The 5999-nt window shown below is 46.4% G+C and overlaps 1 long non-coding RNA gene across 1 annotated transcript in view; it reads right to left on the reverse strand.

Annotated features, from left to right (window-relative positions):
- Positions 1 to 4528, reverse strand: part of LOC120997274 — an 87421-nt gene extending 82893 nt beyond the window's left edge. Inside the window, exon 1 of the long non-coding RNA XR_005778135.1 lies at positions 4408 to 4528. This is a non-coding gene — a long non-coding RNA (uncharacterized LOC120997274). The remainder of the gene's footprint in view (positions 1 to 4407) is intronic.
- Between the last annotated feature and the right edge of the window lie 1471 nt (positions 4529 to 5999).

Genomic DNA, 5999 nt, shown 5'->3' on the forward strand with positions numbered 1-5999 from the left:
TGCCCGATTCAGGCCCCTCCTGGACTGTGTCGCTGCAGGTTGAGACCCATGCCAAAATCGGCGCCAAATCTGCTCATAACTTTTTACACTGAATTTGGGGATGTTCCCTGAGGTATCCATCTTTGCACAATGTATAGAACTAATTGGCACATAAGTTAAGTAATGTAAAAACATTGAAGTGTTTCTTTTGCATGGCAGCCAGTACGGTTTTCTGTTGGAAACAGTCAGCAAGATCGCCAGTAGACACATCCCAAACAGCCTCGCTGATTACTGTGCAGTTACTGTCAAAGGGGAAAACCTCTCAAAATGCAATTCACTCTGTTCAGACACCGAACAAGCAGGAAACTGTAGAAGACTTTAGCTCTGAAGCCTGAAGAATAATGAATTCAGCTCTGGAGTATAATACAGGATGTATAACTCAGGATTGGTTTACAGAATATTCTGTGTAAATATAGGAACCCCATTTACTATCCAGGGAGGCTACAAGGACCGGCACAAAATCCCCTTTGGTCCCTTTGCTTTCAGTCAGCCATGTAATGCCTCCATTTCACCTGTGGTGGCGCTGCATTGGAATGGAATACTTGCTGATGGGTTCTGCATCAGATTGTAGCTGATTGCTGGGGCCCGTTGTGATCGGCTTATTGTCTGGAGATCCAGCACAAACACATTGTGTAAAGTGGACCGGGCCCCCTTAGACTCGGTACGACGTTCCACCAGGAAGCATTAAAAGCCACAAAGGCAAATTCTCATCTCCTGCAGGGAAAAGGAAGTTTTGAATGAAGCCATTGAAATCAGTGGGCTGTCTGTGTAATGCAGAGACGAGCGGGGTCCTATAGAGGAAGAATCTCTGCAAATAGAAGGGCCCTATAGAAAGCAGTTGTCCAAAGCAGGGCCCCCTTTTAGAGACGTATATGTAGAGCTGTGACGTTCTGTGTTTGGTACTGTCTGTAGACTGCAATACTGAGATTTTAAATAAAGTGCCTTCTCTAAACAGCTCTGAGGCTGAGGGCAGCACACAGCGGTGGAGGACCTTTCCCCAGTGTCACCTCACCTTCTGTGAGCCATGCCTTGTGGCATCATCTAGATCAGGGATGGCCAACCTGTGGCTCTCCAGCTGTTGTAAAACTACAACTCCCACCATGCCCTGATGTCGGCTGGTAGCTGTAGGCAGTCTGGGCATGCTGGGAGTTGTAGTTTTGCAACAGCTGGAGAGCCACAGGTTGGCCATCCCTGATCTAGACGATGCCACAAGGCACGGCTCACAGAAGGTGACGTGACACTGGGAAAGGTCCTCCACTGCTGTGGAGCCTCAGGTTGACCATCCCTGGTCTAGATTTACAGTCTCCAACCTGTTGCAACTCCAAGAAAGCATGCCACAGGGCATGCTGAGAGTTGTAGTTGCACCCTAGGTTGGAGAGCAATAGTATAGGGGAAGAGATACAGCTGCCCATTTCCACTGCCAGGCAGTCTACCGCGTACCCTAGCCGGGCCCACCTGCCGCGTACCCTAAACTTTTATTGATATGCGAGTCCATAGCAATGTGCAGGTTCTTGTAGTTTGAGGACAGCCTGAAAGCCACCAGTCACAGACCGCTGCCTTAGCACATAGCACTTTGTGTAGATTATATGATTTACGGGGGCAACCGCAGTGTCCAAAGGTGTCATGAGGAATTTACTTTGTCACCCCCCCCATATAACATTAATGTAGGAATGATGGGTGACCACTGCCACTGACTAGTCCAGGGAGTGTAGTGCAGCACTAGGAGGTTATAGCGGGAGGTTGTCTATTACATGTGGGATATACAGGGTTTGCACTAATGTGTATTGTTTTTTGCAATTTTATGTGTTTGATATAGACTGTTCCTACAAATTATATACTGTAGTGACTACGGGTGGCCTTACCCAAAAGGGGTTTTCTGAGATTGATGCCCTACTGTCAGGACACAAAGGTACTGCTGCTTCTGCCATTCTAGTGGATAGGGCTTGGCGTACTTTTTAGTCGAAGCCATACGTATGGATGAAGCTGTTCGGTGATGGGATACCCCCCCCTTCTAGCAGGAATAATAAAGGATTGGCACAACATAGAGTCATAAGAATTGGTGCCCCAGAATTATTACATGGGGAATGTGAGTGGTTACTGAAACGGACATGACAGGAGAGGGGACAAGTCTTGTCGCGCACCTTTGGCACAGCGGTGAATGAAGAGGCAGCCATACACAGGGCTCCAGATGGCGACCAAAATGGTCGCCAATGCGACTTAGAATTTACAAATGGTGACAAGACTTTTTAGTCTTGTCGCCATTTGCGACTAGACCCGCCGCAGCAGCGGCAGGGCACAGAGCCGATAGTTCTCTGCCCCGCCGCCGATGTTCTTCTCAGCAGCGCAGTGGAGAAGGAGTCTCTCCCTCCCCCCTGTGCTGCTGCTGCCGCCAATAAGTAGAAGGGACAGGAGGAGGAGGGGAGGGGCTGTGGCCACTGCGCCACCAATGAAGACAACTGACCTGTTAATACAAATACAAGAGGCGGGTGCCGGAATCAAATAGCTGGCACCCGACCTCTATGAAAGGGAGCTGCGATCCGCTGCAGTTAACCTGAGGGGTTAACTGCAGCGGATCGCAGCTCCCTGTCATAGAGGTCGGGTGCCGGCTATTTGATTCCGGCACCCGCCTCCTGTATTTGTATTAACAGGTCAGTTATCTTCATTGGTGGCGCAGTGCGGCAGTGTGCCTCCCCTTCCCCCCAACACCCCAGTATAATAAACATTGGTGGCGCAGTGCCAATGAGGGTTAAAAAAAAATTTAAATTAACTCATCTCCTCCAATTGATCGCGTAGCTGCCAGTCTCCTGTTATTTCTTCAGGACCAGTCAAAGGACCTGTGGTGATGTCACTGAGCTCATCACATGGTCCATTACCAAGGTGATAGATCATGTGATGGACCATGTGATGAGTGCAGTGACGTCACCACAGGTCCTTTTTCTCACAGATGAAGACAGAAGAGATGCCGGCTGCGCGAACAAGTGGATTAAGGTGAGTTAAATTATTATAATTTTTTTTAACCCCTCCAGCCCTATTGTACAATGCATTCTGTTTTAAGAATGCTATTATTTTCCCTTATAACCATGTTATAAGGGAAAATAATTACATCTACACAACCTTGAACCCAAACCTGAACTTCTGTGAAGAAGTTCGGGTCTGGGTACCGCGGTCAGTTTTTTATCACGCGCGTGCAAAACACATTGCACCCGCGCGTTAAAAACTGAACAACGGAACACAATCGCAGTCCAAACTGACTGCAATTGCTTACCAACTCACGCGGGTTTGCCGCAATGCACCCGGGACGCATTCGGAGCCAAAACGTGACGCCCGTCTGAAAGAGGCCTAAGGCTACTTTCACACTTGCGGCAGTGTGATCCGGCAAGCATTTCCATCGTCGGAACTTCCTGCCGGATCCGCCGATCTGGATGTGACTGAAAGCATTTGTGAGACGCATCCGGATGCGGATCCGGCTTGTCATGCGGACAGACGGATCCGTCTTGTATCTTTTTACACATTTTTACCGGTCTGCACATGCGCAGACCGGAAGGACTGATCCGGCATTCTGGTATTTTGAATGCCGGATCCGGCACGAATACATTCCTATGGGGAAAAATGCCGGGTCCGGCATTCAGGCAAGTCTTCAGTTTTTTTCGCCGGAGATAAAACCGTAGCATGCTGCGGTTTATCTTTTTGCCTGATCAGTCAAAATTACTGAATTGCAGACATCCTGATGCATCCTGAACGGATTACTCTCCATTCAGAATGCATGGGGATAAAACTGATCAGTTATTTTGCGGTATTGAGCCCCGAGGACAGAACTCTATGCCGGAAAAGAATAATGCTAGTGTGAATGTACCCTAAAATATTAAGTTTAAATCCCCTCTTTCCCAATTTTACATAGAAAATATATAAACAATAAATAAACATATTACATAGCGCTGCGTCCGAAAAGTCCAAACTATTAAATTATTAAAAAATAGCTCCTATGCGGTGAGCGCCGTAACAGAAATAAATAAATAAAAACCATGCGATTCGTCATTTTTTTGTCACCTTGTCACCCCAAAAAATAGGATAGGACTGTTCTATTATGGGCCGAACATTTCATAAAATGCACGCGGCTTTTTTTGGTGTTTTTGTTTTTTTTCTTTGCGTGGTATTGAGTATCGCAATACTTTTTTATGGTGACGAAAGTGATTCAAAATTTTGGTATCAAAACAACCCTACGCCGATCTGATCGGCGTAGCGTTGTCACGATACAAAAATTTTGATTCGGTTTCGATTTGGCGACTAAAAATTTTATTTGGCTCCTAAATTTTTCAGTTCAGGAGCCAATGACTACTAGGTATTTTTTTTAGTCTGGAGCAGTGATACATTCACTGCCATGGGACTTCTGAAAATAGCCAGGCGCCCGGGCTCGATTATTTTTGGAGCTCCCATAGTGAAGAATGGGGAGCACGCTGCACCTCTCTGGCATATCCTCGCGATATGCCAACAGTGTGCGAGATGAAGGTTTAAGTCAAAGTTGCATGAAGGTGCTACCCCTATAAATGATGTTACTGGAGAAGGGAAGACATTTCTCCAGAGAAATTCTATCCCATTAGTACAGATATTTGGGCCTGCCGATTTAAAATATTTGGATTGAAGGATGGGCTAGTTTTATTGCCTTCTGAAGAGTAGATCCACAGCGTAAGGCTACATTCATACGACCGTATGCGTTTTGCGGTTTTTGCTGATCCATTGTAACAATGCCTATCCGCAAAACGGACAACAATAGGACATATTCTATTTTTTTTTTTGCAGGGCTACGGAACGGAGATGCAGATAGCACACGGTGTGCTGTCCACATTTTTTGCGGACGCATTGAAATGAATGGGTCTGCATCCTATTTGCAAAAAAAAACGGAACAGAAACAAAATACGTTTGTGTGAATGTAGCCTAATCCAGTATGAATGATATAATTTGTCCTCTGCACAATGTGTATACTCAGAGAAAAGTTTTTGAAGGGCACACAGCAATAGTAGAATATTGATGAGCTATCCTCAGGATAGGTGATCAGTATCTGATTGATCTGGGTCCGACTCCCGAAACAGCTGCGACCTCCACAGCACATTGTATAGCGATGCTGCTCGGTATTGCAGGCCAGCCCCATTCACTTCAGGGAAGGTGAGCTGCACATAGGCCATGTGACCGATGAACGTGACATCACTGGCCTAGAAAGTGTCCGCAGCGCCCACCGGAGCTAATCCTCAGGAGTGTCGGGAGTCAGACCCCCACCGATCAGATCAAAATTCTACTCCTTGAAAACCCCTTGAATTTTTTTTCTTTAAGATGACTTGGGAATGTTGGAGGACGTCCGTACTCTTATTAGGGTACTTTCACACTTGCGGCAGAGGATTCCGGCAGGCAGGTCCGTCTCAATCCGGACGCAAACTGATGGCATTTGTCAGACGGATCCGTCTGACAAATGCATTGAAATACCGGATCAGTCTCTCTGGTGTCATCCGGAAAAACGCCGACACACTTAAATTAATGCCGGCGTTCCGGCAAGTGATCAGTATTTTTGGCTGGAGAGAAAACTGCAGCATGCTGTGGTGTTTTCTCCGTCCTAAAAACGTTAGAGGGACTGAACTGATGGATCCTGAACGGAATGCTCTCCATTCAGAATGCATTAGGATAAAACTGATCAGTTCTTTTCCGGTATTGAGCCCCTGTGACGGAACTCAATACCGGAAAACAAAAACGCTAGTGTGAAAGTATCCTTAATAATCTCTAGAAAACTTTTTAAGAAATTGCGGAAGGTGTTACAGCCCAGTGCAACCAAGATAATAATAATATACTGTGGTGATCACATCCCTCAGCAGTAAATAGGAACTTACAAAAGAATAACCAAAAAGACCGGAAACGCGTTGCAGCATATTGTCACCAGCTATGATACATGTCTCCTGCTAGGACCCGAAATCCAT

Source organism: Bufo bufo, chromosome 4, assembly GCF_905171765.1.
Source record: "Bufo bufo chromosome 4, aBufBuf1.1, whole genome shotgun sequence".
Taxonomy (NCBI): domain Eukaryota; kingdom Metazoa; phylum Chordata; class Amphibia; order Anura; family Bufonidae; genus Bufo; species Bufo bufo.